Source organism: Ascaphus truei, unplaced genomic scaffold (genome assembly GCF_040206685.1).
Source record: "Ascaphus truei isolate aAscTru1 unplaced genomic scaffold, aAscTru1.hap1 HAP1_SCAFFOLD_371, whole genome shotgun sequence".
NCBI lineage: Eukaryota > Metazoa > Chordata > Amphibia > Anura > Ascaphidae > Ascaphus > Ascaphus truei.
Window position 1 is genome coordinate 310,382 of NW_027456702.1, and position 12,841 is coordinate 323,222.

General features: G+C 38.5%; 11 non-coding genes across 11 annotated transcripts; 5 read left to right on the plus strand and 6 right to left on the minus strand.

The window, feature by feature from the left end:
- Positions 1 to 89: 89 nt before the first annotated feature.
- On the minus strand, positions 90 to 162 carry TRNAR-CCU (transfer RNA arginine (anticodon CCU)). The gene has a single exon. It is a non-coding gene; the product is annotated as a tRNA-Arg (tRNA).
- Positions 163 to 322: 160 nt separating this feature from the next.
- On the plus strand, positions 323 to 394 carry TRNAG-UCC (transfer RNA glycine (anticodon UCC)). The gene has a single exon. It is a non-coding gene; the product is annotated as a tRNA-Gly (tRNA).
- A 2,147-nt stretch (positions 395 to 2,541) lies between these two features.
- Positions 2,542 to 2,614, minus strand: TRNAR-CCU (transfer RNA arginine (anticodon CCU)). Its single transcript has one exon. It is a non-coding gene; the product is annotated as a tRNA-Arg (tRNA).
- A 160-nt stretch (positions 2,615 to 2,774) lies between these two features.
- On the plus strand, positions 2,775 to 2,846 carry TRNAG-UCC (transfer RNA glycine (anticodon UCC)). Its single transcript has one exon. It is a non-coding gene; the product is annotated as a tRNA-Gly (tRNA).
- A 2,146-nt stretch (positions 2,847 to 4,992) lies between these two features.
- On the minus strand, positions 4,993 to 5,065 carry TRNAR-CCU (transfer RNA arginine (anticodon CCU)). Its single transcript has one exon. It is a non-coding gene; the product is annotated as a tRNA-Arg (tRNA).
- A 160-nt stretch (positions 5,066 to 5,225) lies between these two features.
- On the plus strand, positions 5,226 to 5,297 carry TRNAG-UCC (transfer RNA glycine (anticodon UCC)). Its single transcript has one exon. It is a non-coding gene; the product is annotated as a tRNA-Gly (tRNA).
- Positions 5,298 to 7,443: 2,146 nt separating this feature from the next.
- On the minus strand, positions 7,444 to 7,516 carry TRNAR-CCU (transfer RNA arginine (anticodon CCU)). Its single transcript has one exon. It is a non-coding gene; the product is annotated as a tRNA-Arg (tRNA).
- Positions 7,517 to 7,689: 173 nt separating this feature from the next.
- Positions 7,690 to 7,761, plus strand: TRNAG-UCC (transfer RNA glycine (anticodon UCC)). Its single transcript has one exon. It is a non-coding gene; the product is annotated as a tRNA-Gly (tRNA).
- Positions 7,762 to 9,907: 2,146 nt separating this feature from the next.
- On the minus strand, positions 9,908 to 9,980 carry TRNAR-CCU (transfer RNA arginine (anticodon CCU)). The gene has a single exon. It is a non-coding gene; the product is annotated as a tRNA-Arg (tRNA).
- A 173-nt stretch (positions 9,981 to 10,153) lies between these two features.
- TRNAG-UCC (transfer RNA glycine (anticodon UCC)) lies at positions 10,154 to 10,225 on the plus strand. Its single transcript has one exon. It is a non-coding gene; the product is annotated as a tRNA-Gly (tRNA).
- Positions 10,226 to 12,371: 2,146 nt separating this feature from the next.
- On the minus strand, positions 12,372 to 12,444 carry TRNAR-CCU (transfer RNA arginine (anticodon CCU)). Its single transcript has one exon. It is a non-coding gene; the product is annotated as a tRNA-Arg (tRNA).
- Positions 12,445 to 12,841: the final 397 nt, after the last annotated feature.

A 12,841-nucleotide genomic window follows, 5' to 3' on the forward strand; every position in this document is an offset into this window, starting at 1 on the left:
GGAATTGTTGCCTAATTTATTAATGATAACTAACACCGGACTGAATATGTTTTGAAATAAAAACTAACGTTTTGCGGATGAAATATAACAACCCCAGATGGGACTTGAACCCACAATCCCTGGCTTAGGAGGCCAGTGCCTTATCCATTAGGCCACTGGGGCTTATGTCGCATGTCTTATTGAATTGTATCGTGTGGGGTAATAGTAATTGTATCTGGGTAATTCAACAGAGAAAGATAGAGTTTCTGGATAAATAGTCCAGCACTATATTCCTGCACTATATTCCAGCACTGTATTGCTGCACTACAGAACACAGCACTATGCGTTGGTGGTATAGTGGTGAGCATAGCTGCCTTCCAAGCAGTTGACCCGGGTTCGATTCCCGGCCAACGCAAGTTTTATTTAGCAAAAAAAGTGTTTTATTGAAAAATAGAAGGATATCTATTCTGGACCCAGGCTCATATGTGGCATATGAGTAAGTCCATGTACTGTAGCTTAACTCGTCCCCTTTTAAAGCACACTTCTGTTTTCTTCAACTTTATTGAGGGAGTTACAGTATAACAGTTATAAGAGGAGTATATAAGTTCTTGTATATGGAATGTAATAGTGGATGTCCCTTGTGAGGAGAATTGCTTGATGAGAGGAAGGTGTCCTGCTATGTGGAAGTGCCTCTCTGAGGGGAAGGTTAAAAGGATTTCCTTTCTGAGGGAGCAGTGGAAGATGTGTCTACTCACTTTGGCTGCTTGTTGAAAAGAGGGAGCACACTTTCCTGTCAGACAGGAACACACTAAGGGGCATAACAATATGCAGATAAAGCAGGGGGAGAGGACTAAAACATACTCAAATATGAGCATTGGGAGGTTGCCAGGGCAACTGACTAGAGGCTGTGTAAAGGGGATTACTTGTAACAACTATGTTGCAATATACACAGCTCTGGCTTCTTCAGGGCTTGGAAAAAACATGTAACTTCCCTGGGGAGAGCTGACAGTGTGAGAGCCGAGAAAAATATACAGAAAATATGCAATCCTGTTCCAGGACAATATTGGTAACAATACCTACCCCATGGTGGCACTGTTGCATTATATATCCAGTGTATGTAGTCAGCTGGGCTCTAAATATGTCAAAATATTGTGTTTTAAAGCAAAGAATCACCTATGGGACTAAATATGTTTTCACTTTTTAGGAAAAAGAACAAAAAATCTATTATTTCTATTACTATTGGGAAAAAAGTACAAGGGTGTATGACATTCTAGGAATACGACAAAGTTTGCCAGAAAAATGTGTATTTGTTCTAAATCATACAGATTTATGGGTAAATAAGTGGTTGGGATGTAAAAATGATGTATGTACAACTAATTCTTTAATACCCATACTAGGAAATGAACGAGTTTTACTTCCTATGACAGTGCTAGGAATACTCATTAGCAATACTCATTTATTAGTTTATAATCTCCAATGTCATGATTTTTTTTTTTTTACACCATTCTGGCAAGATTTGAACATGTAAAATGTATTGCTTGTTTATATTTGAATTCTAAATTAATTTGTTTACCACACCAGGCCAAGATTATTTATCACTCATGCTTTCATAATCACACTTCATTTTAGGTCGTATTGAAAATAATGAAATAGTGAAAGAATAATTTCCTATGTGTAAGAAATTAAGAAAGAAGAAGGTTGACTTCCAGTTTTACAAAAACAATTTAAAGAAGGAGAAATTGTTTCTCAATAGGAAAAGGGTACATTTAAAAAGATGGAACATGAATGGTCAGTAATGACAGGTTCAGCTTGGGGGGCAAAGTTTAAAAAAATCTGTTACAATGTGTCAGTATTGGGTATTTTTTTTCCCATGCATCCTTTAATCATTGTACTTTGTGAGGCTTTATTGTGTATTGTTCTTCAACTATTTTTAATATGTACTATGAAAAGAACGTATACACCGATAAAAGTAGAAAGAAATGACTCAAGAAGTGGAAACATTGACAAAAGTGTATAACAGGGCATCAGATTTCTTCAGTGAGAATTCTTTGCTTTAGAATGATATCTTGGCATTTAGTTTTTATAATTTTTTTGGAATGTGATGCGAATGGTGCATGAGTGTTCCTGTAGGCTGTGTTAGGAACTCCCCAGAGCAATGTGCATGACCTGTTTAAGGTTTCCTTGGTTACCTATAGCCAGGGGTCGACAAATGCACTCGACCGGTTGTCATGGGCGACTGCATTTTGTCCGCTGTCGACTGCTTACCTGCGGCAGAATCCCCCGGCGTCTCCCAGTTTTCTCCTACAAATTCATCTTTTCCCCCTGCAGCTCCAGTTAAAATGGCCACGCTGCTTCAAATGACGTCGCGTTGACGTGGCAACGAGAAGCTGCATGATGTCGTGAAATAGATCCCGCAATCCTGTCTGTACCTGGGTAAAATACGTCAGATTGCTTGGTCTGTATGAAAACATTTGGAATTGTTGCCTAATTTATTAATGATAACTAACACCGGACTGAATATGTTTTGAAATAAAAACTAACGTTTTGCGGATGAAATATAACCACCCCAGATGGGACTTGAACCCACAATCCCTGGCTTAGGAGGCCAGTGCCTTATCCATTAGGCCACTGGGGCTTATGTCGCATGTCTTATAACATTGTATCGTGTGGGGTAATGGTAATTGTATCTGGGTAATTCAACAGAGAAAGATAGAGTTTCTGGATAAATAGTCCAGCACTATATTCCTGCACTATATTCCAGCACTGTATTGCTGCACTACAGAATACAGCACTATGCGTTGGTGGTATAGTGGTGAGCATAGCTGCCTTCCAAGCAGTTGACCCGGGTTCGATTCCCGGCCAACGCAAGTTTTATTTAGCAAAAAAAGTGTTTTATTGAAAAATAGAAGGATATCTATTCTGGACCCAGGCTCATATGTGGCATATGAGTAAGTCCATGTACTGTAGCTTAACTCGTCCCCTTTTAAAGCACACTTCTGTTTTCTTCAACTTTATTGAGGGAGTTACAGTATAACAGTTATAAGAGGAGTATATAAGTTCTTGTATATGGAATGTAATAGTGGATGTCCCTTGTGAGGAGAATTGCTTGATGAGAGGAAGGTGTCCTGCTATGTGGAAGTGCCTCTCTGAGGGGAAGGTTAAAAGGATTTCCTTTCTGAGGGAGCAGTGGAAGATGTGTCTACTCACTTTGGCTGCTTGTTGAAAAGAGGGAGCACACTTTCCTGTCAGACAGGAACACACTAAGGGGCATAACAATATGCAGATAAAGCAGGGGGAGAGGACTAAAACATACTCAAATATGAGCATTGGGAGGTTGCCAGGGCAACTGACTAGAGGCTGTGTAAAGGGGATTACTTGTAACAACTATGTTGCAATATACACAGCTCTGGCTTCTTCAGGGCTTGGAAAAAACATGTAACTTCCCTGGGGAGAGCTGACAGTGTGAGAGCCGAGAAAAATATACAGAAAATATGCAATCCTGTTCCAGGACAATATTGGTAACAATACCTACCCCATGGTGGCACTGTTGCATTATATATCCAGTGTATGTAGTCAGCTGGGCTCTAAATATGTCAAAATATTGTGTTTTAAAGCAAAGAATCACCTATGGGACTAAATATGTTTTCACTTTTTAGGAAAAAGAACAAAAAATCTATTATTTCTATTACTATTGGGAAAAAAGTACAAGGGTGTATGACATTCTAGGAATACGACAAAGTTTGCCAGAAAAATGTGTATTTGTTCTAAATCATACAGATTTATGGGTAAATAAGTGGTTGGGATGTAAAAATGATGTATGTACAACTAATTCTTTAATACCCATACTAGGAAATGAACGAGTTTTACTTCCTATGACAGTGCTAGGAATACTCATTAGCAATACTCATTTATTAGTTTATAATCTCCAATGTCATGATTTTTTTTTTTTACACCATTCTGGCAAGATTTGAACATGTAAAATGTATTACTTGTTTATATTTGAATTCTAAATTAATTTGTTTACCACACCAGGCCAAGATTATTTATCACTCATGCTTTCATAATCACACTTCATTTTAGGTCGTATTGAAAATAATGAAATAGTGAAAGAATAATTTCCTATGTGTAAGAAATTAAGAAAGAAGAAGGTTGACTTCCAGTTTTACAAAAACAATTTAAAGAAGGAGAAATTGTTTCTCAATAGGAAAAGGGTACATTTAAAAAGATGGAACATGAATGGTCAGTAATGACAGGTTCAGCTTGGGGGGCAAAGTTTAAAAAAATCTGTTACAATGTGTCAGTATTGGGTATTTTTTTTCCCATGCATCCTTTAATCATTGTACTTTGTGAGGCTTTATTGTGTATTGTTCTTCAACTATTTTTAATATGTACTATGAAAAGAACGTATACACCGATAAAAGTAGAAAGAAATGACTCAAGAAGTGGAAACATTGACAAAAGTGTATAACAGGGCATCAGATTTCTTCAGTGAGAATTCTTTGCTTTAGAATGATATCTTGGCATTTAGTTTTTATAATTTTTTTGGAATGTGATGCGAATGGTGCATGAGTGTTCCTGTAGGCTGTGTTAGGAACTCCCCAGAGCAATGTGCATGACCTGTTTAAGGTTTCCTTGGTTACCTATAGCCAGGGGTCGACAAATGCACTCGACCGGTTGTCATGGGCGACTGCATTTTGTCCGCTGTCGACTGCTTACCTGCGGCAGAATCCCCCGGCGTCTCCCAGTTTTCTCCTACAAATTCATCTTTTCCCCCTGCAGCTCCAGTTAAAATGGCCACGCTGCTTCAAATGACGTCGCGTTGACGTGGCAACGAGAAGCTACATGATGTCGTGAAATAGATCCCGCAATCCTGTCTGTACCTGGGTAAAATACGTCAGATTGCTTGGTCTGTATGAAAACATTTGGAATTGTTGCCTAATTTATTAATGATAACTAACACCGGACTGAATATGTTTTGAAATAAAAACTAACGTTTTGCGGATGAAATATAACCACCCCAGATGGGACTTGAACCCACAATCCCTGGCTTAGGAGGCCAGTGCCTTATCCATTAGGCCACTGGGGCTTATGTCGCATGTCTTATTGAATTGTATCGTGTGGGGTAATAGTAATTGTATCTGGGTAATTCAACAGAGAAAGATAGAGTTTCTGGATAAATAGTCCAGCACTATATTCCTGCACTATATTCCAGCACTGTATTGCTGCACTACAGAACACAGCACTATGCGTTGGTGGTATAGTGGTGAGCATAGCTGCCTTCCAAGCAGTTGACCCGGGTTCGATTCCCGGCCAACGCAAGTTTTATTTAGCAAAAAAAGTGTTTTATTGAAAAATAGAAGGATATCTATTCTGGACCCAGGCTCATATGTGGCATATGAGTAAGTCCATGTACTGTAGCTTAACTCGTCCCCTTTTAAAGCACACTTCTGTTTTCTTCAACTTTATTGAGGGAGTTACAGTATAACAGTTATAAGAGGAGTATATAAGTTCTTGTATATGGAATGTAATAGTGGATGTCCCTTGTGAGGAGAATTGCTTGATGAGAGGAAGGTGTCCTGCTATGTGGAAGTGCCTCTCTGAGGGGAAGGTTAAAAGGATTTCCTTTCTGAGGGAGCAGTGGAAGATGTGTCTACTCACTTTGGCTGCTTGTTGAAAAGAGGGAGCACACTTTCCTGTCAGACAGGAACACACTAAGGGGCATAACAATATGCAGATAAAGCAGGGGGAGAGGACTAAAACATACTCAAATATGAGCATTGGGAGGTTGCCAGGGCAACTGACTAGAGGCTGTGTAAAGGGGATTACTTGTAACAACTATGTTGCAATATACACAGCTCTGGCTTCTTCAGGGCTTGGAAAAAACATGTAACTTCCCTGGGGAGAGCTGACAGTGTGAGAGCCGAGAAAAATATACAGAAAATATGCAATCCTGTTCCAGGACAATATTGGTAACAATACCTACCCCATGGTGGCACTGTTGCATTATATATCCAGTGTATGTAGTCAGCTGGGCTCTAAATATGTCAAAATATTGTGTTTTAAAGCAAAGAATCACCTATGGGACTAAATATGTTTTCACTTTTTAGGAAAAAGAACAAAAAATCTATTATTTCTATTACTATTGGGAAAAAAGTACAAGGGTGTATGACATTCTAGGAATACGACAAAGTTTGCCAGAAAAATGTGTATTTGTTCTAAATCATACAGATTTATGGGTAAATAAGTGGTTGGGATGTAAAAATGATGTATGTACAACTAATTCTTTAATACCCATACTAGGAAATGAACGAGTTTTACTTCCTATGACAGTGCTAGGAATACTCATTAGCAATACTCATTTATTAGTTTATAATCTCCAATGTCATGATTTTTTTTTTTTACACCATTCTGGCAAGATTTGAACATGTAAAATGTATTACTTGTTTATATTTGAATTCTAAATTAATTTGTTTACCACACCAGGCCAAGATTATTTATCACTCATGCTTTCATAATCACACTTCATTTTAGGTCGTATTGAAAATAATGAAATAGTGAAAGAATAATTTCCTATGTGTAAGAAATTAAGAAAGAAGAAGGTTGACTTCCAGTTTTACAAAAACAATTTAAAGAAGGAGAAATTGTTTCTCAATAGGAAAAGGGTACATTTAAAAAGATGGAACATGAATGGTCAGTAATGACAGGTTCAGCTTGGGGGGCAAAGTTTAAAAAAATCTGTTACAATGTGTCAGTATTGGGTATTTTTTTTCCCATGCATCCTTTAATCATTGTACTTTGTGAGGCTTTATTGTGTATTGTTCTTCAACTATTTTTAATATGTACTATGAAAAGAACGTATACACCGATAAAAGTAGAAAGAAATGACTCAAGAAGTGGAAACATTGACAAAAGTGTATAACAGGGCATCAGATTTCTTCAGTGAGAATTCTTTGCTTTAGAATGATATCTTGGCATTTAGTTTTTATAATTTTTTTGGAATGTGATGCGAATGGTGCATGAGTGTTCCTGTAGGCTGTGTTAGGAACTCCCCAGAGCAATGTGCATGACCTGTTTAAGGTTTCCTTGGTTACCTATAGCCAGGGGTCGACAAATGCACTCGACCGGTTGTCATGGGCGACTGCATTTTGTCCGCTGTCGACTGCTTACCTGCGGCAGAATCCCCCGGCGTCTCCCAGTTTTCTCCTACAAATTCATCTTTTCCCCCTGCAGCTCCAGTTAAAATGGCCACGCTGCTTCAAATGACGTCGCGTTGACGTGGCAACGAGAAGCTGCATGATGTCGTGAAATAGATCCCGCAATCCTGTCTGTACCTGGGTAAAATACGTCAGATTGCTTGGTCTGTATGAAAACATTTGGAATTGTTGCCTAATTTATTAATGATAACTAACACCGGACTGAATATGTTTTGAAATAAAAACTAACATTTTGCGGATGAAATATAACCACCCCAGATGGGACTTGAACCCACAATCCCTGGCTTAGGAGGCCAGTGCCTTATCCATTAGGCCACTGGGGCTTATGTCTCATGTCTTATAACATTGTATCGTGTGGGGTAATGGTAATTGTATCTGGGTAATTCAACAGAGAAAGATAGAGTTTCTGGATAAATAGTCCAGCACTATATTCCTGCACTATATTCCAGCACTATATTCCAGCACTGTATTGCTGCACTACAGAATACAGCACTATGCGTTGGTGGTATAGTGGTGAGCATAGCTGCCTTCCAAGCAGTTGACCCGGGTTCGATTCCCGGCCAACGCAAGTTTTATTTAGCAAAAAAAGTGTTTTATTGAAAAATAGAAGGATATCTATTCTGGACCCAGGCTCATATGTGGCATATGAGTAAGTCCATGTACTGTAGCTTAACTCGTCCCCTTTTAAAGCACACTTCTGTTTTCTTCAACTTTATTGAGGGAGTTACAGTATAACAGTTATAAGAGGAGTATATAAGTTCTTGTATATGGAATGTAATAGTGGATGTCCCTTGTGAGGAGAATTGCTTGATGAGAGGAAGGTGTCCTGCTATGTGGAAGTGCCTCTCTGAGGGGAAGGTTAAAAGGATTTCCTTTCTGAGGGAGCAGTGGAAGATGTGTCTACTCACTTTGACTGCTTGTTGAAAAGAGGGAGCACACTTTCCTGTCAGACAGGAACACACTAAGGGGCATAACAATATGCAGATAAAGCAGGGGGAGAGGACTAAAACATACTCAAATATGAGCATTGGGAGGTTGCCAGGGCAACTGACTAGAGGCTGTGTAAAGGGGATTACTTGTAACAACTATGTTGCAATATACACAGCTCTGGCTTCTTCAGGGCTTGGAAAAAACATGTAACTTCCCTGGGGAGAGCTGACAGTGTGAGAGCCGAGAAAAATATACAGAAAATATGCAATCCTGTTCCAGGACAATATTGGTAACAATACCTACCCCATGGTGGCACTGTTGCATTATATATCCAGTGTATGTAGTCAGCTGGGCTCTAAATATGTCAAAATATTGTGTTTTAAAGCAAAGAATCACCTATGGGACTAAATATGTTTTCACTTTTTAGGAAAAAGAACAAAAAATCTATTATTTCTATTACTATTGGGAAAAAAGTACAAGGGTGTATGACATTCTAGGAATACGACAAAGTTTGCCAGAAAAATGTGTATTTGTTCTAAATCATACAGATTTATGGGTAAATAAGTGGTTGGGATGTAAAAATGATGTATGTACAACTAATTCTTTAATACCCATACTAGGAAATGAACGAGTTTTACTTCCTATGACAGTGCTAGGAATACTCATTAGCAATACTCATTTATTAGTTTATAATCTCCAATGTCATGATTTTTTTTTTTTACACCATTCTGGCAAGATTTGAACATGTAAAATGTATTGCTTGTTTATATTTGAATTCTAAATTAATTTGTTTACCACACCAGGCCAAGATTATTTATCACTCATGCTTTCATAATCACACTTCATTTTAGGTCGTATTGAAAATAATGAAATAGTGAAAGAATAATTTCCTATGTGTAAGAAATTAAGAAAGAAGAAGGTTGACTTCCAGTTTTACAAAAACAATTTAAAGAAGGAGAAATTGTTTCTCAATAGGAAAAGGGTACATTTAAAAAGATGGAACATGAATGGTCAGTAATGACAGGTTCAGCTTGGGGGGCAAAGTTTAAAAAAATCTGTTACAATGTGTCAGTATTGGGTATTTTTTTTCCCATGCATCCTTTAATCATTGTACTTTGTGAGGCTTTATTGTGTATTGTTCTTCAACTATTTTTAATATGTACTATGAAAAGAACGTATACACCGATAAAAGTAGAAAGAAATGACTCAAGAAGTGGAAACATTGACAAAAGTGTATAACAGGGCATCAGATTTCTTCAGTGAGAATTCTTTGCTTTAGAATGATATCTTGGCATTTAGTTTTTATAATTTTTTTGGAATGTGATGCGAATGGTGCATGAGTGTTCCTGTAGGCTGTGTTAGGAACTCCCCAGAGCAATGTGCATGACCTGTTTAAGGTTTCCTTGGTTACCTATAGCCAGGGGTCGACAAATGCACTCGACCGGTTGTCATGGGCGACTGCATTTTGTCCGCTGTCGACTGCTTACCTGCGGCAGAATCCCCCGGCGTCTCCCAGTTTTCTCCTACAAATTCATCTTTTCCCCCTGCAGCTCCAGTTAAAATGGCCACGCTGCTTCAAATGACGTCGCGTTGACGTGGCAACGAGAAGCTGCATGATGTCGTGAAATAGATCCCGCAATCCTGTCTGTACCTGGGTAAAATACGTCAGATTGCTTGGTCTGTATGAAAACATTTGGAATTGTTGCCTAATTTATTAATGATAACTAACACCGGACTGAATATGTTTTGAAATAAAAACTAACATTTTGCGGATGAAATATAACCACCCCAGATGGGACTTGAACCCACAATCCCTGGCTTAGGAGGCCAGTGCCTTATCCATTAGGCCACTGGGGCTTATGTCTCATGTCTTATAACATTGTATCGTGTGGGGTAATGGTAATTGTATCTGGGTAATTCAACAGAGAAAGATAGAGTTTCTGGATAAATAGTCCAGCACTATATTCCTGCACTATATTCCAGCACTATATTCCAGCACTGTATTGCTGCACTACAGAATACAGCACTATGCGTTGGTGGTATAGTGGTGAGCATAGCTGCCTTCCAAGCAGTTGACCCGGGTTCGATTCCCGGCCAACGCAAGTTTTATTTAGCAAAAAAAGTGTTTTATTGAAAAATAGAAGGATATCTATTCTGGACCCAGGCTCATATGTGGCATATGAGTAAGTCCATGTACTGTAGCTTAACTCGTCCCCTTTTAAAGCACACTTCTGTTTTCTTCAACTTTATTGAGGGAGTTACAGTATAACAGTTATAAGAGGAGTATATAAGTTCTTGTATATGGAATGTAATAGTGGATGTCCCTTGTGAGGAGAATTGCTTGATGAGAGGAAGGTGTCCTGCTATGTGGAAGTGCCTCTCTGAGGGGAAGGTTAAAAGGATTTCCTTTCTGAGGGAGCAGTGGAAGATGTGTCTACTCACTTTGACTGCTTGTTGAAAAGAGGGAGCACACTTTCCTGTCAGACAGGAACACACTAAGGGGCATAACAATATGCAGATAAAGCAGGGGGAGAGGACTAAAACATACTCAAATATGAGCATTGGGAGGTTGCCAGGGCAACTGACTAGAGGCTGTGTAAAGGGGATTACTTGTAACAACTATGTTGCAATATACACAGCTCTGGCTTCTTCAGGGCTTGGAAAAAACATGTAACTTCCCTGGGGAGAGCTGACAGTGTGAGAGCCGAGAAAAATATACAGAAAATATGCAATCCTGTTCCAGGACAATATTGGTAACAATACCTACCCCATGGTGGCACTGTTGCATTATATATCCAGTGTATGTAGTCAGCTGGGCTCTAAATATGTCAAAATATTGTGTTTTAAAGCAAAGAATCACCTATGGGACTAAATATGTTTTCACTTTTTAGGAAAAAGAACAAAAAATCTATTATTTCTATTACTATTGGGAAAAAAGTACAAGGGTGTATGACATCCTAGGAATACGACAAAGTTTGCCAGAAAAATGTGTATTTGTTCTAAATCATACAGATTTATGGGTAAATAAGTGGTTGGGATGTAAAAATGATGTATGTACAACTAATTCTTTAATACCCATACTAGGAAATGAACGAGTTTTACTTCCTATGACAGTGCTAGGAATACTCATTAGCAATACTCATTTATTAGTTTATAATCTCCAATGTCCTGATTTTTTTTTTTACACCATTCTGGCAAGATTTGAACATGTAAAATGTATTGCTTGTTTATATTTGAATTCTAAATTAATTTGTTTACCACACCAGGCCAAGATTATTTATCACTCATGCTTTCATAAACACACTTCCTTTTAGGTCGTATTGAAAATAATGAAATAGTGAAAGAATAATTTCCTATGTGTAAGAAATTAAGAAAGAAGAAGGTTGACTTCCAGTTTTACAAAAACAATTTAAAGAAGGAGAAATTGTTTCTCAATAGGAAAAGGGTACATTTAAAAAGATAGAACATGAATGGTCAGTAATGACAGGTTCAGCTTGGGGGGCAAAGTTTAAAAAAATCTGTTACAATGTGTCAGTATTGGGTATTTTTTTTCCCATGCATCCTTTAATCATTGTACTTTGTGAGGCTTTATTGTGTATTGTTCTTCAACTATTTTTAATATGCACTATGAAAAGAACGTATACACCGATAAAAGTAGAAAGAAATGACTCAAGAAGTGGAAACATTGACAAAAGTGTATAACAGGGCATCAGATTTCTTTAAGTGAGAATTCTTTGCTTTAGAATGATATCTTGGCATTTAGTTTTTATAATTTTTTTGGAATGTGATGCGAATGGTGCATGAGTGTTCCTGTAGGCTGTGTTAGGAACTCCCCAGAGCAATGTGCATGACCTGTTTAAGGTTTCCTTGGTTACCTATAGCCAGGGGTCGACAAATGCACTCGACCGGTTGTCATGGGCGACTGCATTTTGTCCGCTGTCGACTGCTTACCTGCGGCAGAATCCCCCGGCGTCTCCCAGTTTTCTCCTACAAATTCATCTTTTCCCCCTGCAGCTCCAGTTAAAATGGCCACGCTGCTTCAAATGACGTCGCGTTGACGTGGCAACGAGAAGCTGCATGATGTCGTGAAATAGATCCCGCAATCCTGTCTGTACCTGGGTAAAATACGTCAGATTGCTTGGTCTGTATGAAAACATTTGGAATTGTTGCCTAATTTATTAATGATAACTAACACCGGACTGAATATGTTTTGAAATAAAAACTAACGTTTTGCGGATGAAATATAACCACCCCAGATGGGACTTGAACCCACAATCCCTGGCTTAGGAGGCCAGTGCCTTATCCATTAGGCCACTGGGGCTTATGTCGCATGTCTTATAACATTGTATCGTGTGGGGTAATGGTAATTGTATCTGGGTAATTCAACAGAGAAAGATAGAGTTTCTGGATAAATAGTCCAGCACTATATTCCTGCACTATATTCCAGCACTGTATTGCTGCACTACAGAATACAGCACTATGCGTTGGTGGTATAGTGGTGAGCATAGCTGCCTTCCAAGCAGTTGACCCGGGTTTGATTCCCGGCCAACGCAAGTTTTATTTAGCAAAAAAAGTGTTTTATTGAAAAATAGAAGGATATCTATTCTGGACCCAGGCTCATATGTGGAATATGAGTAAGTCCATGTACTGTAGCTTAACTCGTCCCCTTTTAAAGCACACTTCTGTTTTCTTCAACTTTATTGAGGGAGTTACAGTAT